Source organism: Epinephelus lanceolatus, chromosome 14 (assembly GCF_041903045.1).
Source record: "Epinephelus lanceolatus isolate andai-2023 chromosome 14, ASM4190304v1, whole genome shotgun sequence".
NCBI classification, from domain to species: Eukaryota; Metazoa; Chordata; class Actinopteri; order Perciformes; family Serranidae; genus Epinephelus; species Epinephelus lanceolatus.
This window is the reverse complement of record NC_135747.1, coordinates 5,570,521-5,595,118: the sequence shown is the minus strand read 5'-3', so window position 1 is coordinate 5,595,118 and position 24,598 is coordinate 5,570,521. Positions and strand designations below refer to the sequence as shown.

General features: G+C 37.6%; 1 long non-coding RNA gene across 1 annotated transcript; it reads left to right on the top strand.

Moving 5' to 3' along the window:
• Positions 1–10,823: 10,823 nt before the first annotated feature.
• On the top strand, positions 10,824–22,001 carry LOC117251674 (uncharacterized). Its single transcript, XR_004501249.2, has 3 exons — positions 10,824–11,217; positions 12,633–12,663; positions 21,197–22,001. It is a non-coding gene; the product is annotated as an uncharacterized LOC117251674 (long non-coding RNA).
• Positions 22,002–24,598: the final 2,597 nt, after the last annotated feature.

Genomic DNA, 24,598 nt, shown 5'->3' with positions numbered 1-24,598 from the left:
GAGATTTGTGCAGCAACTACCTGGTCTGCCCCATCCACGTTTGCAAAATTCTACCAGTTCAGTGTGGCTGCAGGCACATCGTTCGGTGAGCGGGTGCTTGGCTTGGCCCAGTGGTAGTGACATATTGTTTCCTTGTCAGGCCAGCCTGTGTGGCTCGCCTGAGTGGCCTCTCCACCCCCTTTAAGCGGGCCTTTGCGTCTTGCGGGGCCACGTAGCCTCGGTAGCGTCTGGCGCCAGGGCTTGTGGCAACAGCATCTTGCGTCTTGCGGAGCTGGCTAGCCTGGGGTGTGTATATAGTGGACATTTGTATATAGTTCATTGGGCACACAGTGTATTTTGTAGAGCACTTTGGTGGCAGGGATGTCTCATTCGAAGTTGATGCTGCTCTATCTCCTCGCGGTGTGTCTTACAGATCTCCAATAGAGATATATACAATATATCTCTGGGTGGAGAGGAAGCCTAGAACAATAGAGAACGTGAGGTTACATGTGTAACCCTGGTTCTCTGAGTGAAGAGGCTTCCCCTCCACCCCGAGGCCGCTCTGGGATTTGTTCCATCAGATCTAGATCAGTGGGGGCGTGGTTGACAGGGGTTTATATAGGCTGTCAGCAACGACCACAGGTTATTTCTAAGGTCTAGAAAATTATTGTAGACCTCATTTTTTCAGCAAACATGGAAGGAATAGCCTTAATAAAGTGCTCTTCAAAATTTACGGCACTTCAAACATCCACAATTCTATCATAACTGAGCAAACGCCATCTATTGATGAAGGTCATGTGATGTGATCAAAAGCTTCTGAACGTTTGGGGCGTCAGTAGCAAAGTGGATAGTGCCAGCACCCCATGTACAGAGGCATTGCCTCGCTGCAGTGGTCGCGGGTTCGAGTCCGGCCTGCAACCCTTTGCTGCGTGTCAGTCCCCGCTCTCTCTCTGTCTCCCCATTTCACACACAGTCCTGTCCATTAAAGGCAAAAGCCCACAAAAATAATCTTTACAAAAAAAAAAGCTTCTGAACATTTACCAAATGGACCCTGAGGTGAGATTATTTTGTCAACTCTATTAAATTTGTTTTTAACATTGAACAAAAATGGCATCACAGAGGTTTTGTACTGCTGTGGAATTTATTCAATTACTACACCAATTACTTTGCAAATTGTATTACTGTTGCTGATAAAATCAATATGCTGCCTAATGAGGTGGATCCTGTATGGGCTGTTTATTCCATGTGTTTGTTAATCAGATGTGTTATTATTAAAATCTGATTTGTGTGTGAGGTAATGCTTGGTAAAATAAATGTGGCAATAAGCTTACAGGGCTTCAGCAGCAAATACAGATTCAGTTATTTATGATGATATATAGGTAAAGTTCAAACCATTATTTCTAAATGTGCCTCTGTTTGTGTGTAGCCCCTTTTGAAAGCACACAAACAAAACCTCTCTTGCACATTCAGTAGGATAATACCTACCCCGTATCAGATGACTTTGGGCCCACCACAAAATATGTACCTTGGCTCAGAAAACTTAATTTATCGATTCACCAGCTCCATTTATTACACACTGCAGGCCCACAGGCAGAGAATGACAGGACATTACAATAAATATCCTGGGCAATTGCAATGAAAAAGTTTCAAGTTTAGTTTTCTTAAATTGTTTTTTTTTTCTTTTTTTTTTCTTTTTTGTAGTTCCATTTTTGATGGCTATTAATCAAATGTTTGACTGATGAAGTTACTTATTTAAATATTTTTTATAAATTGGAATTGTGAAAATGTGGACTGTAATTCTTTGAAACTCACATCTTTGAATAGCAGATTTGAAGAGCTAAGATTGATGAGAAATGATAATTCTTGAACCTAAAGTGGGCAGCGTTGCTAAATTCACCATCAGAACACTTAATGCTCCAGATTAAATATTCACATCACATCAACGCAGTCTTTGATTATGATACAGAAATTTAAAATCTCAAGTGACATAGATGTGTGATTTGTCTACTTAGCGCAATAATTAACTGTCTTAACTTGAGTACATTGACTGCATTATCAACTAGTAATGGACGTAATTATAGACAGTGCAGGCAGGGCGGCTGCACTGGGGACCATGGAGTGAGGGGGCCTATAGAGAGACTGGGCCCTCTAACAATTTGTTGGGCAGAAAATGGTCCCTTGTGCATAGGCGTAATTTATGGGTGGGTGGGTTGTAACCCATCCAATAATCCAAACCAGCCACCACAACCCCCACAATATCATATCATAATTATTGATAATGAATGTTAAGTATTATAAACATGACAATGTGGTAGATTTTCTCAATTTAGCAGTAAAAAATAGTGACGTTTGCCCAGTTCGTTACAGTATGAAGCATCCATGGTGGTATGAAGAGGGTCCAAGGGAAAAAGAAAGCCCAACCAATGAAAATGTCTTCCCAACAGGAGGTACGCTACTTCTAGGACTCCAGTGCCACCACTCACGAATCAAATAATGTTAACTGAATGAAAGTTAGTCCTACTTTCTGCTGTGTTGTGTGTGTCTTAGCTGTAATGCAAGCTAGCCAGTTAGCCGAAGCTGTCACTGGCAACAGGAAATAACATGCATTTTTCCAGTTACTGTAACTCCTCGATCATTCACGCTATCGACGTAATTCCAACAGATTGCGGAAAGCTGAGAAGCGGAGCTTTCCAGTGATATACGGTACATTACAGTAGTGGCAGGAGTGCCTGTGGGAGAGAGGGGCGGAAGTCAGCAGAGTAGGAGAGCGTCAGCGGATCAAAGCAAGTACAGCTTGTGAGTGTTGTAACGATGTTTTAGCAGTGTTTTATCAGTGTTTTCTTTGTAAATAACATCTTCATCTTGGTGGCGGAAATCTCAACCCCCACAATGTTCAACTCAAAGTTACGCCCTTGCCCTTGTGAGTGATTCACATTGCCACCTTAGAAATATGCCCATGTTCAGAGAAGATCTCCCATTAAATTAAAATGGTGCCATATGCCATTAAAAAGGAAAACCCACCCCCAACATGGTTTTCTCTTATTTTTTGTTTGTTTGCTTTGTTTTGTTTTTGCAAAACAGTCAGTAGCAATCTATGACAAAATATGCTAGCAAATATATGCTTATTTTACATAAAATGCAAATAAATGATAAAAAACAATTGACTTAAATTTGTTACATATATGCAATGATTTCTGGGTAACAGGTAATCAAGTGCTGTGTCTCTATTTGATCATGTGACGAGATGACAAGATTATATAGTAGAGTGGGTGCATAACTATTGCATATTGTAAAAGTCACACCAATTCACCTAAAACACCTATCCAAAGCATACCCAAATTAAACTGAAAGCTGTTCTTGTTCCATTTGTAGCAAATATACAAGATTGGTCTTATTTAAAAGGTAACGCTCTGAAGATTTTTTTCCCCAACATTCAGAATCATTGAAGCGCTTCTGTCATTGAGTTATGTATGTTTTGACACACTGAAATAAAAGGTTTTCTGTCTTCGTCTGATTATTTTCTTGGAAAAAAGATGCTGCAGATGACTAGAACTGGAAGGTATTAGCTGGAAAACACAATTAGACTGTAGCATTAGCCTCACATAGTCCAAATTCAAAGTAGATTAGAAAATCAAAGAAAATGAACATCTTTAACATGTTTTCTAAGATTCTGTCCAGGCACTTTTTTAAGGGTAAAACAATGCACTGAACGTATTTATCAGTGAAATACAAATACAAATACAAAGATAGAAGTGTCTATTTAGGAGTGTACTGTATAAATAACACTTCTAGAAAACCCATATTGATAAAACTTTTTTTTGTTCATCATTTATGAACATTTATAACAGTCTATAATGACAACAAGGAGTTAAAATCTTCTGACTACAAGACCCATAAGCCTCAGGTGAGGTGGGGCAATCATTGGCTCTCTAAATACCTCTAAACTACAGGAAGTGCATTCCTTCAGCTCAGGCCCCAGTTGGATATAAGCCATAGCAACAGCATTAGAAGCTCTGATTGGCTCAAGTGAGGTGTCAATGGAAAGGCCAGGAGCTCGTCAGGTTTGTTTACATGCTGAATGGGAGAAATTATGGATACTATGCAGACAAATATTAACGTTTGAAACAATGCAATGGCAGTTTGTGGATATCTGTGGATGTGAAAATTAAATAGGACAATATTTTGCTGGATTTAGATCATCTGGACTACTCTCAGTGTGTGAGAAATGAAATGGGAGCTGTGTAAGCTGTGATACGGTCTGGATAATATGGATCTGTTATAACGTTTCGTAGGTGAGTTATAACTGTTGATTTGTTTTTTGTCTGACAGAAGTGCATATCGAGCTTGCTGTGGTGGTTGTATCTTGAAATGGTCAGCATAATGTAACACATTATCACTCAGACCTCGTCACATATAGACATTTGGTCATGGACTTTACATGTTGATATATGATATGCAAAGTACCTTGGGTGCATTGGATGTTGATGCTCTGGGACGCTGTGTCAAATTCTGCCTGTTACATGCATTGTCTGTTTTCAAAATACACTTCCGTTTTCACAGGAAATGTAAAGTTTGCATTCAGTTTGCAAACGCACAACATCCGTACAACACCACGAATTGAAAGTTTTTTTTCTTTCTACATCAAATGCACATGATTACTTTTAGCTTTACATTCGTACGGAAAGCGAGCACTGGCCTCCTGGGTGAAAGTTGGTGGCTGTTGGACCCATCCACCCCTCCTCCCGTCCGCCCTACGTGGACTTTCAACCCCTTAACTTACGTTGCTGCGTCTCCCCCTGACACTGCCAGGTACCGTTACAGAATTATGGCAGTCGGCCGCAATCATGCCGACGTGAAAGGATGGATACCAGAAGTCATAATCATCACAAATCACCTTAAAAGGGCCCGGGGACAGGCCATCAGAAGTCTAATTATTTAGCTAGCATGCGCTAGGACCCATCTTAGGGGCGTGCACTGGGGGCCATTATGACTGCCTTACGCCACTGACTAGTAACAATCCTAGGAAAACTAGTACGGAAACTTCAAGTGTATATTTCTTCTCACAAATGTTTCTCATTTGAAAAATGAGACTGAGTCAAACCTCATTTAAGTGCTATCTGTTTCGTTGCAGTGTGTTTTTGATCTAATATTTATGGGAACGACTGTACATTGAGTACATAAGTAGAATACATTTCTCCATTAATAATATCTAAAGCAACCAGCAATAACAGCCTGCTGCAAATAGACATAACAAATTCCTCCTGCGAAACCAGAATTATCATGTATGCAAAAACGTGCTATGTGAGCAAATGAAATCTGAAAGTGAGGATGAAATATTTTTAAAACAGAACAGTTTCACTGAGGCAGACTTGAGCTCTCACTGCCTCGGGCTTTCACGCAGCCAGCCAGAAGATACAAGGGCAGCAACAGAAGCTGAAGTAAAAAACACAAAACAAAAACAAAACACACATTTCATATTTTTATTTTGAAGTTTATATCACTCCATTATTTAACACGCTCTAAATGATAAATTGTTACTTAAATTCTTCTCACATGTCAAGTTTTTTTCATGCTTTGTTTTTTGTCTGTGGGATTCTGCAGGCAGGGCACAGGGCTCACAGCAGCGGAGAAAATTCCCATCAAGCCTCATTTATGATTCATTTGATGTTTCATCCTCGATATCAAAGTACCATTCAGTATGACCTTTTGTATTTATTTATTTTAAAATGTTTTTGGACTGTTAATGTGAGCAGCTGCTGAAATAACCTCCATAACACCTGGACCTCTGAGTTACTTCTAACATGTCATCATTAAGTGAGGTCAAATGTGTTTTAACTTGGTCATTTTGTTGTGCGGTGTTGTCTGTGATCATACACACTTAACCCTGTTCCAATATTACCCCCCACTGCTTTTCGTTTAATATCCAAACTCACTAATTTTATATCAACGATTCTTCGGTGAACTTATGTGAGTGTACATGCTTGTACTGTATATTCAATATGTGCTTTCACTGTACATACAGTACCTGTGTTCTCGGGTGGAGGGAGGGAGTATAACATATTGTGTTTGTGCCTGCAGGTCATCACAAAGTCACATCACTTCCACTTCAACACCTGCAGATCTCTGAGGTCAGCGAGCGGTGGTTGGATGTGCTGGGTCACATGACTCCCCTCCTGCCAACCTCGCTCCCCCTTGGCCTTTTTGTAAAGCTCCCCTCCCCTCTGCCGTTATGCGTGTGGAAGTGAACTGATGGATGGGGAGCGACAGCATGTGACCCCCAACTCAACTCTTTAATGCGTAGGTATTCCACATATATCACACCAGCCTCCTCATGTGACGTGGCAACTTTATACTGCTGTTCTGTGAACACTGTCAATCTGAATATAGAAGCCCACCATGCTTTTAAATTAACAGCACAAAAGAAAAGAGAGGAGACATCCACTTCTTTTTGGAACATTACTTTATAGCACTTGTATTAACACATATGTTAATTTTGCTCTGAAAGGATCACTCAGTTAACTCACTCATTTTCACAAGGAGCAATTATTTCATTTACCAATAATGGTATAAAAAATATAAATATATAAATATAAATACATAAAAAAAATATATCTTTAAAAAAAGCACATTTATTTGCTGATAAGTACTTGATAATCAGAAATGGATGTTATTGTTCATATTATATGTTCAGATACATTTGCAAGCAATCATTTTAATGTGTGTTACATAAAACGGACATAAAAAGTCACCTTGGTCTTGTCCTTTAAAATAAAACTAGAAAGTGAAACTGCACTTTATAGTACAAGCATGCAATTTTCCAGCATAAGACAAGTTCATAATTAGTAGTACTTTTTATGAACGCAGGGTTTTATCTGTCAGCTTGGTGCAGACTGTCATGCGTTAAATAACAGAAGTGTTTAAGGGTATTACAACCCAAAGCAGCTATATCCTTAAAGAGCACTGGGCCTCCACCTAAATGACAGTGTATTTTAAGTTAAAAAAAAAAAAAGTATATACATATATATATATATATATATATATATATATGTATTTACACACACATATATATATATAAGGCGAGAGAGGGATGAAGAAAAAACCCTTGTGAGCTCTGAACATCTGAGCTTAAAGTGGTAAATAGAAAAACGTCTCTGAGACTGAAGTGGTAAATTTAGTGACTGAAGGTGAGAAAATCCACACAGCAAGGAAATCGTGGTGAATGAATAAGTCAGGCACAGGACTTGACATGCTGTTGTGTGAGTGAAAATTGGCTCATTATTTTGAAACTCATTTGACATTATTTTAGTTTTAGGCTGTATAAAGCTTCCGAATGCACTGAACAGGCCAGTTTTTTATTAACGTCACATTTTGACATCCAGTAAGACATCCAGCTGATGACCAGGTAACATACTGGATGCCACATTTTTTTTTTCCCGAGGATAGCAGGGGCATGGCCCACCCTACTCTCCCTCTAACTGGCTGTAACTTGTTGCCTTGGTCAGTTTTGTAGGCTAGGCTAGGCTTGGTCAGAAAGAATGTTAGGGTTCAGGTAAGAATATCAGGGTAAGCCAGTTAGGTTTGGGGTTTAAGGTTAGGGTTAGGGGTACTAAAAACAAAAAAAAAACAAAACAAAAAAAACCCCATTTTTGAACCATAACAGGATACCTTGATTGGAGATTCAAATAACGGTCAAAGTCCTATGCACAGTGTCTGTTCAACAGCTTTATCCATCCTGTAATTTCAGAGAATTTTTTTCTTAAATTTACACTTTTAATCTCAATTTTTTTCAATCTTAAGTTTTTTCTCCAGCTCTGTATTTATGTATTTGTTTTACCTACAGTGGCCCTAATGTGCCAGTGTTACTCTGTGTTTACATGTGCTGCACTCAGTCTTTTATATTTAGTGTAAACTGTAAAAACTGAAAAGTGTGTTTCATCATATAATTGATGGTTTTATATATTCAGCGTGTGGCCAACTGATCTATGACTATCAAAGTGATTTAACAGCTCTTGGCCACACAGTCATTTTCACTTCCATTACTTATCATCTATATTCATTGATTCTGCAATCAGATTAAATGTTTTCTTTTCTAAAATTGTCTTGATTGTCCATTTTTGTATTATTTCTGTCTTATTTGTTCATATATACATTATATATCATTTGCATGTTCGGAATAAAAATCACTGCTACTACTAATCACGAAGATACAAAAATAAATAAATAAATAAATAAATCATCTTATATATTGCAGTATTTTATAAAGCAAATAATATTAAAATGCTGTTTATTGTGTGGGGCATTTCATAGCCTGTTACATTTACGTTTACATTACTTGCGTTTTTCAGTCAAATTGCAGCACAGTTTTCAAGTAAGATGAGCGGTCCTGCTAATAATTACTGTATAAAATTAATGTTCAGGTAATTTGGAAAGAAGATGGCCTTTTGTTTGAATATTTGCCTCCGACATACGTGGAAAATAAGAGCATTCTGTGCCCTCTACAACAAAGTTAACTACAGTGCCAGAGAGTTAGAGGGATATTCAAGTAATTTTTAACAAATATAACAGAAGACAAATTCAAAGCAACTGCATCGAAGAAAAGCTTATTCTTACTAGCTGATACAATTCTGAATCACCATACAAACCAATATATGAAGCTGTATATACAATATATTCTGTATATATGTATATATATATATATACATATATATATATATATATATATATATATATATATATATATATATATATATACATATATATGTATATGAGCATGTCTACCGCTTTCACAACTTAACCTGCCTGTCAGTCAAAAGCTGTGTGACTTGACAAACTTGAAAGTTGACTTTGAAGACTGAAAATGGAGATCACATTTCCATTCAGTTCATTTATTGCTAAAACAAACCCTAAAGATGTCCTCTGAGCTCGTGTTTATAGATAAACAAGGTTGGCTTTTGAATGAGCAAATACACTCTATCCTCGGCTATTACAGAACTATAAATACAGATTTTAATGTTTCATGGCCTGAATTTTATTAGAAAATCAATGTCCGTCTTTCACGTACCTAATCTGATAAATTACTAGCAATCCCTTAGAAAAAGTCAAATCAATATGACACACCACCAAAGTCAAGTACATTGTAAGCACTTCAATATTTTTTTCTGCTTCCTGAATATATCAAATGCATGTTTACTGCGTACAGTATAAATAAAATTCAGCCTAAGTGGTTGTGCCAGGTCATGGATGCTGGCGCACTTGTTTGGCCCTGGACGGCCTTAATTCCTTCTGTCAGGCAGTAATCAGGTCTGTTTCACATAACGGGCCATTAGTTTAAAGAGCAAATCTGCTTTCGGTGCTGCTGACAATGGACAGTGTGTGTGTATGTGTGTGCTGTGGCGAGAGGGGGGGGCTTGTCTCTGTATGCCAAAGCTGACCTGGCAGGGCTAGCATAGCAGGGCTAGCATAGAGAAAGGGACATGGAAATAGAGAAGGAGCTGAAGGAAAAGAAGGAGGGATGTGCGTTGGGAGGGATGGCACAGCCGCACTCATCGGATCCACTTGAGGAAAATGAGGCTGACAGGTCAGAATGTGCCCTGAAGATGTTTCCATTTTAACTCCATTCAAATCTCTAATCACTGCCCTCCGCATGAACCCGCTCCTCTATACCACACGGACAAAAAAAACTCAGATACAAACCTTAAAAAAGGAAGTGGCTTGTATCTGCCTCGCCCCCGGTGGCCACAGACTTCAAACCGCCTCCTGCGTGTCATGCTTTTCCTTGTCTTCTGTGCTGTCTTCACGGACCTGTTCCACCGAACTCGAGGGTTTGTTTCAAAATGGGAGTGTGCAGGAGACAAGTGTTGACAAGAAGATGACAACTCTATGCTGTCACCCACCTGCCCAGCAGAGCCCACGGAGATGGCACCGTCTCGTTAGATCAGCTCTTGCCGCCACAGCCTTGTGAGGAGATAATTGGAAACAGTGGGGCAAAAGTCACACAAATACGTAGCATTGCGGTTTCAGAGAGCCCGAGTGAAAGTTAATTCTCTCAAGTGAGAAGGGCAGCTTCGAGAGAGGCAGTATTTTCTGTCCGTCCATGTCTGGCGGAGAGAAGTGGGGGGGTTAGGCCAAACACCACTCCTTACCCTAATAGCTTAAGACACAGCCAGCATTTGCTTTCATCTCTCAGGGGGAGCACTGACACAAACGATTTTCGTTCCTCCTTGGCCCCCCTCCATTGGCCGATCCGCACATGTGTGCTTCTCTTGTTGACTCATTTTCTCTTACTGAATACAATGGAGTCAGAAGTGAGAGGAAGAAAACCACTTTAAAGATAAACAAAGAAGACAACACTGTTAAGAGCCTGCTTCATATCATATCTCATCCCCGGCTCAATGACCAGTGCTGCTCAGGAGGGCACAGTTCTTCTTAATGAGGCAGCTCATTAATGCAAAAATTGCATTGTTTAGTTTGAAAAACCTGGGAAAATAATATTTGTCAAAAGGCAGATTAGTGAGGCAAGCTGTGTAACTAAGGGTAAAATGGTGTCAAATAGATAATTATTACAATATTATCTGAAAATAATTACTAAAATAAAGCTTGAATTCAGTTTGTTTCTGTGCTCTTCCCAAGTTTGGATGTCAGCAATATGCGCTTGATGGGGCACATTTTTATTTTATGTTTTCCTTCAGAGTGGCTGGGATGTTGGCCCATGCCTCAGGGCGAACTGTGCTTTCCGGAAGCTCTTTTTTTCTCATCCCGCCCTCCAATCCTCTACTCTATCAGGCTCACTCAGCGAGCCCCCCCTTCCTCACCAGCGACATGGCATTTGCACTGCTGAGGAGAATGTGAGCTAATGAAAGTGTAAAGCCTGTGGTCACTAGAGTATAAAATTCACATTTGGCCAAGACCGGCTGTGCAATCTGATATTATGAGCCCCGCCGCACAGAGAGCGAGGGCTTGAAATAGCACTCAAAAAAGACACAGCGCAGCAAACACAGGAGAGGGACGCACAGTTGAAGTGCGTTTTTGTGAAATGATTTCATGTTATTGACAGCCGGACTTGATTTTGTTTATTCTTATCCCTCTCTGTGGTGGAATAGTTAAAGTCTGATTGGGAAATGTCCTGTAATGTGGATTGAAAATGTAAAATCAAGGCAGCACAGCTCTGACAGAAACTTCAAGGAGGCTCAGCCTTTCTCTAAAAGAAAGAAGCGATGCACGAGATGAGCGTAATGCAAGGTACTGTACGCCGCCATCTTGTTTCTCATGTGCACGGAGCAATCGCTTGCTCTTATTAAATGGAGGTTTGCTGTGGGCAGAAATGAGGTCAGAGGCGGTGTAAAGACGTGACGCAAACAGCCCTGAAAGAAAAACCATAAGCCTCTTTCTGTTGTGACAAAGCAGACAGCACTTTAGAAGGAGAGATTTCTGTGCAATTAAATAAATAAAAGAAACCTAATTAGATCTCCACCTCTAACAGCTCCTCCCGCAGTAAAAGTAAATTATCATAGATTCATCTTTTGCCGTCTCCTCACTCAGCAACCCAATTTGCTTTATTGTTTTTGAAGTTATCCAAAAAAATTCATAAAAGTGAAGGAAGGCAGCATAATGTTATCTACAAGGCTCAAATTAAATAACAGCAGGATAAGTTTTGTCAGTCTTTTGTTGAAACAGTAGCTCCACTTCATGCAGGTCAAAAGTTCACGCACATTAACACCGGCTGACCTGTTTTCTCCACTGAAACTTTGGAATCCATCTTCCTTCAGTTGATCCTCCAGCCTCTGTCCACTCACATTAATCACTGGTGGGTTTTCTCAGCAGTGAAATATTACATACAGAATGTAAAGTAGCTGATAGAATTATTAATTATATAAATTTGTCTTGCAATGCTGTTAATATCACAAAAAAGACATAATAGTAACACAATATTAATATACTTTTACTGACTTCTATGCCATATTTTAAATCATTATTACTCTTTCCTCATACAACTGATGCCTCTGTATCCTTGACAGTTAACACAACTGATACAGCTGCTACTGATCAACTAACCACTGTGTCCAGGCTGACCTATGTTCCTCCAAGCATGTCTTTCATTGTGGCTTATTGTTTCTTACGTATGTGTTGCTTGTGTATTCTGTGTTTGTCCGTTGCATGTTTACATCCCCTGATAATGTAGCATAGTACTGTCTCTGTAGATATCAATTACAGTAAATATAAGGGGTGAGTGAAAAACTATTTACAACATAGTATCGCAATGTTTTTGTGTGGCAATATCTGGTCATCATAAATTAAACTTTGGGTAACCTAGAATATCATAATTACTTGATTTTCAGTCCACTAGATACATTTTACTGCCGCAAAAAAATGGTAAGAGAAAAAAAAATAGTAAGATAAAACAGACTTAAAATAATTACATGCTCTGTTATTAATTAATCAAAATAAGTAATCGCACACATGAAGTTTTGCTGTGAAATTTTGGCATGTAAATATATATATATATATATATATATATATTCACATATAGCGTTCTGCATTATGTGCCTGATGTGCATTCTCCTCGGCTTGCATTGGGTTGTCCTGTAACTTTTTGAAGCTAGCAAAACTAGAAAGTAAAAAGTTGTTTATTAACCTAATCTTTGCCTTCCCCCAAGGTTAAACCTAAAGGAGACCTCATGTCTAACTGTAAGTGTGACCAGAGATTTTTTTTTTTTTTTTGTGATCCTCGATACACAAAGATACAGTTAGATTTGTGCTCCTTGTCCTGCTGGCACAGCTGCTATAGCAACTACACTCCCCCTGTAGATTTTCAATGACTTTTACATGGCTGCTGATAAGTTCTCAAATTGTCTAAATAGTGCTTAAATATATTGATATTTAGATGGAATGAATTATTTCCAACAGCAAAAATTACCTCAGATGAAGAGGTCTTCTGGTATCAATCTAGCATCATGCCCAGCACATACAGGCTTGCAAGGCAGACTATCAGTTTCTATTTATACAGGACTGAGTCCAAATATAAAAAGTAAAGGAAAAGATGAACAGTGTATTCTGTTATACACTTGTAGTCTAGTTGTAATAAGTAAACAAGCCCATACTTTGCCACTCAATCCAATTTCTCATTTTCATCAAACCAAATAAAAGTAATTCAGGATTTTTGTTCTGCATTCTAACAAATGTGCACATAGGTTTTCATATAGAGTAGGAATGTGCTCTCTGAGCACGAGTTGAAAGGTCATGGAGCTCACCAAAGTGTGCATTGTTACGTCCTGCAGAACTGTGCCCATCCAAGTTTTTAGGGAGTCCCCTCTCTGGCAGGTGCCTTTTTCCCACAGCTTTTTAAGAACAGTTTGCTGACAGAACTAAGATATAAAATGCAGGACTTTTAAAAAAAAAAAAAAGTAACTTGAAATGGTGTTATTGTTCCTTTAATATATAAATAAAGGATCTGATTATTTATTTTGCGGTGGCTGGCTTCCCTGCTATAACTAAAAATAAAAACTAGTGGTTCCACTCAGCTCAATGTAAGCACACTTTATGAGTTTATAGTGTCATATGATCACACAAATTCTCATCAGAAACTATATGTCCATTGTATTTATTATTATCATTAAAGGGATCAAAAGCTGAGTGCAGACCTGGACTCATGATGATTATGGGAGGAGCACACATGGTACTTTAAGTTCCATCATTTTCTCAGGCTATCATGAGGATTCATCATTAGTCACCATCATCAGTCTTCGTTTCAATCCTTCGCTTAGAGGATGAGAGTTTGATAAAAGATAGGGTCAAAAGTCGTGGGGGCACAACGGTTGTTTTTCTTCGGCAGAGCAGGCTCTGTGTGAAAGGTGAACATCGTCAAGGGCCAAGCTGGCAATTATAATCAGGCAGGAGCAGAAATTACAGCCATACCTATGTGATTGCACACTATCGCGTTTCAGCGAGGCCGGGTTCGTACGGCCTGGAAAATACAAACTCCACTGGCCCTCAGTCTGGAGCTTTTCTTGTAGTACAAAGTGTATTATACTCTACTTACACACACTCAGCTGTACATATGATACACAAAGGACAGGAGGATCTGAAAGGCAGCACTTTTTTATCAAGTTCACTCAGGGTGTATGTAGGCCAGCATGTGCCAGAGAGTGCAGTGGCCCTTCAGCTATAGGACATTATTATTATGGGGATCTCTCTCTCCCTCTCTCTCCCTCTCTCTCTCTCCCTCTCTCTCTCTCTCTCTCTCTCTCTCTCTCTCTCTCCATCTATTTCTCTAAACACAGTCGTACCATCTCCCATATTTTTATATAACCAGGTAAAGCTGTGTTTGCACTCCAGGTCTCGGGTGGACGGTCATTCAAGGCGTTCAGCCTGGTTCACTCACTGTTTAGCCTGTATTACCATAAGTTGCACTATATTATAAAGAGCATGAACAGAAATTAGGTAAACATGAAATATAAATGATATACTGTGATGGGGAGCTGGGAAACAGGCTGATACAAAGCACAAAATGTTTGACACAGCCAAAGTGGAGATGTGAGGAGGAACAATTGTACATTCGTAAGTTAGATCATTTGTTTCACATTTTTACAGGGAATTTCATATATGTAAAACATTTTAACTGTAACAAAATGTCAAATAAATTACATACAATTATTCAGCCAAATGCCAATGTAAACCAAATCCTCATACTGTTGAGTGTTAATATAAACTCATAAAATCATATACTGACATTATTTTGAAATGTTTCATTTACATTTTCTTTGCATCAGGAACATAGTGGCATATTTATTATTATTGCTTATGGATTACCGTTCGATATGTATTACTTTTATTACTTTGTGAATATTGTAATAAGGGTACAGAAAAAAAATGCTGTTATTTGCCAGCACAGAAAACGTCTAACTTTTTTTACTATGTTTGTGTCAAATAAGCTCATATATGACAAAGTAAAATGATACACAACGCATGTATTTTACTTTTTTTTTCATTAATACAATTTGATGTGTCATTCTAAATTAAAGTTGTGTGTTCCTGAAATGAATTTCAGTAGTTTCTCAGTGTCATGGTTTAACTGTGGCCTGTGATAACTTCCATATAGGAGAATACAAAGTGGAATCCCGCTGGTTATTGGCCCAGTACCAAAACAGCGTTAGCTCCAAAATCATAATACATTTCTTGTCATTGTACTTTTCTTATTTTAGTGTTATTTTCCTTTTTTTGTAATTTTTTAATTATGTATTATTATTATTATTAGTATTAGTATTATTAGTATTAGTATTATTTTTAGGTAAATTATTGCCTATGTACCTAATATACATAACAGACTACTGTGATTTTTTTCATGAATCAGAAAAGTTACTGCATTGCAACTGCATTGGTTTTATTGTATTATTACTATTTTTATTAGTATTTTATTTATCAATACATTAATTTCCGTGGATGAGTATACTTCCTCTTGTACACTGAGCATCACGGGGTTGGAATGCAATTTGGGGTTTTCCGTCAACAAAAACCTCATAAATATTTGCAAAAAATTAAATACATTTATTGACAATTTTCTGACCCCTTGTTGCTTTGACTTGAAGCATTGAATTGACTTTTGTTTTTCTGTGCATGCAATTCATGTACATGCTTTTTCTCAGGCTATCACTTGAATGCCACCTTGCATAAAACATTTATCTTTAAAAGTAAAACGTTTTCAGATGAAAAAAACAAAAAAAAACAAACTACATGTTTCTGCTTTTCCCCCTCTGAGTGGAGATGTTCTCAGTGACTCGTCCTTTGGTGTCTGAGTGGGCGAGAGTGGCTGGTCACTGAGGGGTCACTCACAGAGAGGGAGAAAGACTGAGAGAGAAAGACAGACATTGTGTTCAACAGAAGCACTGAGAAATGGAGGGGACATTGGGAATCACACTCAAATGCACACAAATCAAACTCACCTCTTGATGTATTTTCGTAACATTGCAGCAGCAGGGCTTTGGAAAGGGTTGAAAGGGCCGTGTGGAAATAGGTAATGCACTTTCACTGTGGTATGCGTATATAGCATTTCAGCCGAGAGCCGCTCTGCCCTTTTCCATCACAGCTTTAAGTCCACACTTCAATCGCAGGGCTGGAGTAGTATTTTCTCTGACACGGTGCCCCCCGGTGCTTTTCCATGTCCTGGCCTCGCACGCAGAAAAGTTCACACTTTATGGCAATGACAGCCTCAGGCTCTTAACCTTGTTCAGAGGAGAAGAAGGATTCAACAGGTGAACACCTTGGACTCCTTTAATTTGCCTTTTGGTATTCGTTTCTCCCCCAGTGAGTCAGCGTTACAGTTGTGGAGGGAGTAAAGTGTTGGAGGAGTACAGATCTTAAATTGTGTTGAATGTGGTGTGGAAGGAAACCCGACAGCTTTTCATCCAATAAATCTGCACATATGCGGTGGTTTGTTAGAGGTCCTCACGCCACAAATTCGACTTTACAAATGTTCAGTGAAGTCCTCATGCATGCAATCATCTAAATCCAATTGAATTTAGTTGAATTTAATAGAATTGCACTATTCCACAGGAGAGACATTTTAAATCTGTCATAAAATACAAAAAGAAAAAAAAGTATAAGGAGTTGAACTAATTTAAAAGTTTAAATATTTCATAAGTTTAACTGTAGAAGTAAAACCCTTATCAAACTTAAGATCTTATGTAATTTGACCATAATTTTATTTAAATTTAAATATCAAATTAAATTACTCCATATAAAGCTGTATCAATGTGAAAGTTGAGAATTTTTTAACACAATGTTTTTTTTTTGTTTTTTTTTTTGAAAAATCAAAATAACATCCATTGTGTAAAAAAAGTAAAATCAGTGTTGATTGTAATTTTACTGTGATCATATTTTTAATTTAAATTTAAATTTCTCTATGTCAAGAGAATTGCATACATTTTCCCATTTAAATGTTTTTCACATATTTTTTTTATTATGAAACTAAAATTGTGTTTCATTGTTGAAAAAAAAAAAACAACTTTAATATTGAATTAAAATTGTCCATATAGGGAGGATTGCATGCATTTGAATGTTTAAATACTTTATTTAAATATATTTTATCAAACTTACAATCTTATGTATTTAAAGTTAAATTTTATTGTAAAAATATATTTTTATTAAATGTACAGTCTTAGGTATTTCAACAGTAATTGTATTTAAATTAAAATAATAAATGAAATTTTGTAAGAGTTGAACAGCAATAATGTGATTGCTACAGTTATGTTTTATTGTAGGACAAAAAAAATAAAAAACAAAAAAAAGAAGTTTTTCAAATGTAAAAGCAACCAACATTGAATTTTAGCTAAAACTCAAAATATTTAATTGAATTAGTTAACGGCTCAAATAAGTGTGTTCCTATATTACAAACTTCAGTCTGCTGTTCTAGCAGGGAATAAGTGAATAGCTTGATACTGTACATGACCACATGGCCTAGATTTAAATCTGTACATTGTTCAAAATGTCAGTGTTATCACAGCAAATATGTCAAAACTTGAGGCATTTCCTGTAACCCATGCAGCTCAGACACCCCATGTCACGGATTAACAATGACGGGATCAATTAGTCTGACTGATGGTATGATTGGATGTGTGGCCTTGCTGGAGGTACACGCTGAAAGCGCGGGTTCAGCTAGCGGTTTTCCATCAGCGCTCGCTTTGTACGGTAGACGGCACACTCGCTCCACATTAGATCAGCGGAGGCCGAATGGCTGCTCCTGGATGTGACACAACTGTGGCAGTGTGTGGGCTGTGCAGGCGAGCTGACCGAGCACTCACCTCTCTCTAAACACTTTTATTTATTTATTTCCACTGCTGGATTAAAGCGCTTTTGTGGAGCTAACCTACATAACAGCTTGGTGCTGCAACGAGCTTGGCGTCCGGGCTCCTTGATACAGATATGATGAGGGTGCTTAGAAATTAAGACAATGGGTGCTCAATCAGTCCCATTGGCTCAGATCATTACAGAAATATCACACAGACTCTTGATTGAGCTGTATTGAGTTTAGCCACTGAAGCACATTATGCTATATTGAATAACTTGGTGGCCTAATCAAAACTAAATTATTTCCATATCATAAACTGGGACTGCCTGAGACAATTGGAGTCATCAATCTGCTGGTTTGTTTTTTTTAAGCCCTCAGTCAGGTTGTCTTTTGCTGTTGTGATTACACTTTAACCCTTTCATTGTACTGCAGATATGAATATCAAAACATATTGCAAAGAGTACTGATAGTGTCAGTGTGGGTATGCTCACAATGTCTGTACGTAGTGTGGTCATTGTTCATTTATGTGTGGTGAGATGCAGCACCAGTCGGACGTGAAGCAAGTTAATCTAAGCAATTTATACCTTCACATTTGTTTCCTCCACAAACAGATGAACGGTGAAGTAGAATAAAAATGTTATATCAGTTTTTATTAATGAAGTTATAAGTTGAGTAATATTAAGGGTGGCCATTGGCATAACATTTCTCAAATCCATTCATATCATTCCTTTATCATATTATTTTCTCAGCTGTGTTTTATGGGTGCATATTATTAGAGAAATATGGACATACATATCTGTACACTTAAAACTTTGCAAATACACAAACAGTTTCCTACATAAATACTGAAAATAGTATCAGACAGTGGTTATGTCTGTATCCAGAACATGCGACACAATAGTTGCTCCTAATGTTTGAGCTCCTTTTTTAATCATTTTTTCCCATTTATTTTATAATCAGCTTTCTATGTAATTGTTGATTTTAAATGTTTATACTATATGTATGTGTACATACATTATTTTTTCTCTAAATGTATGTGATTTAAGATGCTGTAAACTGCTATCACATGGAGGAAAGATGTATGACATATCATTTATGTTTTCAGACTACAGTGATCTGCTCTTTATAAATGCACCTGATGAAAGTCAAGTCTACAAAGGTTGAATACTGTATTTTAATGGTTCCCAACCATTTTCTTTAAGGGATCCCTTTTCTATCACTGAGTAAACTGACAACCCCTGACTTAGTGTCATATTTTATGGAGATTTCATTTAATGTTCAGAGCATAACAATAACAGAACAGAACAACTGGTAAACTTTACTATTAACCGATCCTGATATTTTTAGAACCTTTATATATAGACTTTTTTTTTTTTTTTAACAATCATGTGTATGTAATAGGCTTCTTTTTTTGACAAATTCATCCTCCTGATGCTAAGCCATTGCGTTACACGCTCTTTGGTTTTTGCTTTTGACTGCCCACTAATGCAGGACGAGACGGTTTAGCAAAGAGTAAAGGCTCTGTGAATAAAGCTTTTGTCTGGGGCTTCACTGTACCCTTATCCTCTGACATTTTTTTATATTTTATTTAAATTTATATTTTGAAGAATAATAATCTAAACTTTGATAATAAGAATTCCTTATATTTATTTTTTTCACATAAATGAATTAAATGCTATGATATGTCCTGACTACATATTAAAAAAAAAACAAAAAACATTTCTTATACCCCTTAAAATCAATAAGGCCTTGAGAACCCTATGGTGACCCCTGTTGGAGGTCAGGACCCCAGATTGGAAAACAAATCATGTATTTCATTGCACTTTATGTTTTTTTTTATGTTTTAAGTCAATTGAGGAAATAGAATCAAGGAAAAAACACTCCTGGTCAATGTCAATACTCCTAAATTTGCACTAAAAATTGTAAAAAAGATTTTTTTTTTTTCAGTAAAGTGTGTGTACATATATATATATATATATATATATATATATATATACACACACACACACATATATATATATATATATATATATATATATATATATATATATATGATTACGCATATATATATGATTACAGTGTATAAGCTTATATGAGATGAATGGTGGCTTGATTTGATTGATTCTAAATAGGAGGCCGTCAGATTATTTTTCCATAATGCATCCTGTACTATACGCTCAAACAAGATTGTATTATCCTTTAAATCACTTGTTTAATCTCATTTTCGCTTCACAGACTGACCTGCTGTTTTTATATCTGGACTTTCTTTGATCACTGCTGTGAGCTTTTATATCTCTTATCACATTTTATATATCTTGTTCTCTAGTCAGACGTGGCCTTATAGTGCCAGTGCTGTACTAGTAAATGTATTTAACAGCTGACTTTTCAGATTAAGATTTTACATCAGCTAATAAAATATGTTACTACTCAAAGTACATTTTGCTGATAATACTAAAGATTTTTAATGCATGATATTTGTTAGACAAGTATTTTTGAATTATGTTATTATTGCTTTTGCTTAGATAAAGTAACTGCATATTACTTGCAACACTGCTACCACTACTCCTGTACCACTTTAACATAGACTTTTACTTGTCATGGAGTATTTTTTGCAGTGTGATGTTAATACTTTTACACACACACACACACACACACACAAACACACACACACACAGACCATACTCACTGAACATATTCAGAGAGGATATGTTGTTAATGGCACATAAAGGAGCTGAAACACAAACAACTTGTAAATTCAATCGGACAGCTTTCAGTGAGAGAAAAGCAGCACATAACGATATGATGACAACACACTGTGGCCTGGTTTAGTTACGGCTCTGCAGCCGTTGCTTGACAGCATTAATGGGTGAAAGGTTTGCAGTCTGTGTCAGAGGCGGGGTTTTGCCCCCAGAGGTATTATGACTTTAATGCTCTCAGCGGAGATGAAGAACGCGCAGGGGAATAGGAACAGTTTTCACACGAGACGGACTGTCCTGCTCCCACTTCACATGTTCCTGCATCACAGGGGGAAAGTTGATGTGGAAAGAAAATAGTCCCTAGTGAGGAATCTGTAGAGCCTAATGTAGGACTGTGTGTTCTGATTGATGTGCCTGCTTTAAAGAGCAGGGCACACTCACTGCCCTGCTGATGGCAGCAGTGTCCCAGTCAAACGCCACATGCAAAACCAGGGCAAACACAGATTATTCTATTAGGGAATTCAATAACTGGGTTTGTGTTTGCGGTGGCTCAGGGCATGGAAAAGCATTTTTAGGAGATCAGGATTAGAGGAATGTACAGTGCAAGTATTGCCAGAGTGTGTTTGAAGAGGTGCAAACGTCATGAGAAATCAACTGCTATGAAATAAGTATATAAAGAAACAAATCAGTGATGTAGATGAGAAAAGATCTGAAAGCCTCATGACAATGTTCTTCTCAATAGGTACAAGGCCGCAGAGAGAGTTCAGAAGCAAAACTAACTTCAGTGTGGCTGACATTGTGCCGTCGCATCCAGTAGACCTTCCGCCATGGCCGCCATGATGAACTCCACTTGAACTCGCTTGTATCTGTGGGAGCTGAGCAGATCAGGTCATGTGATTGGACGAGGCCAGCGCTCCATATTTGGGAGATTACTGAAGCCAGGTTTTGGGCTGCCATTGTTGCCCCCGACGTGTCAGAATAACGTAATCACTCCACAGGCTTTTTAATTATCTTATAATATCTGATGTCTCGCTGCCAGGATGTGGGGGATAAAAGGCCCAAAAACAGGAGGCTCCGAGGTGGACTTATCTTTGTGTTTGTTTTGTTCTTTACTGTGAATTATGTTTAATTATTGTGAGACAGGCTGAAAGTCTAGCCTGGGTAAATAAATTAGATATGGAATACATTAAAATGATCACCATTGTATAAAAGGTTATTCTCCTGCATCATAGTCAACCATAATATAGACTGACTGGCTCAATTGAAAAAAAAAAGTATGTTGTGTAAATATGTACAACATACAATACTTTTTTTTTAACTCATATTTAATACTTAAATGTATTCCAACTGTTTATCATTCACAAATACACTTGTAATAAAAGAAAACGAATTGTTTATTATGAGAGAAAAATGACCCAACCTATTTCAAAAGTTAGTAAAGTAACAATTCATGGATAAGGTCTGTTTTAATTGTATGCATGTATGCAATACAAATGAATACTATAGCACTGATCCCTGTCTAAATAATAAATTCAAATCAAATATAACATGGGGACCTAATTCTTATTATTATTATTATTGTGTGTGTGTGTGTGTGTGTGTGTGAGATTATTTTTACATATTCTGATTTGTTGAATATTAGTAATTTGGAAAATGTTTATTTTAAATTGTTAGAAATAAAAATTGAACCATATTAAAAATATCATTTCAAAATTGTTTTCTTTAATAATTACATAATCATACACACACACACACACACACACACACACACACAAACATTATATATATGTACGTAAAACTACAATTTGTATTTGTATTCAGTATATATTGTGTATATGTTGCGTAATGGCCTTTTGTATCATATTTTATAATTAATCTTTATCATAGTTTGTTTTATGTAAAATAAAACAGAAATTCTTACTTTCTTATAGATGGGATATGAAGTTAGTAAGTTATACATTTTATACTATCGGTTAACAAAATATATTTTAAATTTATATATATATATATATATATATATATATATATATATATTTCTGATTTGAAAATAAATCATACATTGTTTTAGGAAATGACGGCGAAGGAAGTGATCCAGTGTGTACTTCAGAAGTTATTTTAGGTCAGGGTGGCCTCTGATTCACCCTGTTTTTTTTGTTTTTTTATAATGGATTAAAATGAAAACAACTCATCCTTAAAACCGCCTGACCTCGTGGCCAAATTATCAGACTCGTCAGGGTTCATAGAGAGTTGAACGATGCTGATGCAGATTTCTGTGATAGGACTGGCGATGGCGGCGGTGGTGATGATGATGATGATGATGATGATGCGGTGGAGGCGGAACAGTCGGTGTAGAAGTAGCAGCTCCCTCCTCGTGCCACACTAACCCCTGCCTGAACTCGCGATGTGTCTGTCCCACGGGCCTTTTCCTCACCCCCAAACTGTCACATGCTTTTTGATCGTCGGTCTCACCGAGCTTTCGCCCCCTGCAGCCGTCCAGTCTCCCAACCACAATGTTTGCATTTGCAAATGGACGCAGTGCTTCCTTTTCTTTTTGTCCTTCCATTTTCTCCTTTCTGTCCTCGCTGCTCCTCGGTTTTCCTTCGGGCAAAAAGTTGAGACTAAAGAAAGGGAGGATTAGGACATATATTTTTGTGCTCCTACTAGTAAAGTTATACTTTATTTTAAATCTCTGTGTAGTTGAATCTTCCAAAGTCACATTTTGTTGGTTCATTAATTTTGTCCTTCATGTCACATTCATTCTTTTCCACAAATTTATTGTATAATTTGTTTCAAACTTGTGAGTGAAGTCAGAGAAATTGGGCCTGTGTTTAGACTGCCCACTGTTCTGCACGTCAGTGTGATCTGTATCACAGAGTTTGATCCACGGTGCACCTCCAAATTAAACTTAAGCCTTACTAACTCAGTTAGAGTCTCTAACTGTGACTGAGCTCTGTTGGGCTGCTGCACCGACGGCCCCGGCCAGAGCCTGTGGTGGCGCAATAACCTCACAGTGGAGCTGCGCTCTTGATTGGGCCTTTTAGGTCTGTTTCTCTTAAGCAGGGTTTAGCACGAGGCAACAGCTGGCACAAGTTTATAGATGGAGGCCGTTGGTGAGAGGGGAGAAGGGCGGGAGAGGGGGGAGGAGGAGGAGGAGGAGGCAAAGGGGGTTACAAGCAGTTTCTCTCAGTTCTTTTTTCTTTTCTTTTCTTTTTTTTTTTTTCTCAGATAATCCCAACACTGTGACCCTTGAATGAAGCCTCTGGGCACAGTTGTAGCTGATGGCGGGGATTGAGCGCGAGAAATTACAGCAGTGGAGTGAAATAAAGCTTCCTAAAGCTCCCATAACTGGTCACTCTGCTACACCAATCCTTGTTTTTGATTGGTGGTGAAAGTGTTACCTTAAAAAAAAAAAAAAAAAAAAAAAAAAAGCATTCCATCTCTTTCTAATCATACACAGGAGTGTAACTTCAAAACTCTTACAAAGATCTGTCACAAAAATGTGCTGTGCAGGATGGTGAACTCTGTCGTTTGACCTTTGAATATCCTTGGCCTTGTCTCATGACATACATTTTATTATACATTTTATTATTCTATCATTGAAATATTTCAACGATAGAATCATAAAAAGACACTAGATCAAAAACTGACCCATTGTGTGTCATTATAACTGTGTCACATAAGAGATTAACTTCATCCAGCACCAATGAGCAGAAAATCACTCAACACCTGTAACCTGACAGTAGTGAATACTGGTCAAGAGGGACAATGGGTAAAGTGGGACAGTTAATCATTATCGTTTTTATCTTAACACCGTATATACTTCCCTCACTAAAAATCGAGTATGTGATAACACAACACACACATCATTTCCAGGGGTGTGGCACACCATATTTAACAATTTCCCAGTGAGCCACGATGGAAAGGTTATCAAAATTTTAAAAATCAGTGATACTTTGTAAATGTTATATAATTTGTTGAGGGATGTAATCTGCTGTACCTGCACCCCTCCTTAAAAAAGTGATGTTATTGTTTTGGGTTTTTTTGTAATTATTGTGTATTTGATTAATTAGGCCATCACTAAAATAAGAATAGAATGTGTTTTAGGTGTCCCACTGTGCCAATAAAGGTGTCCAATAGTGCCCCC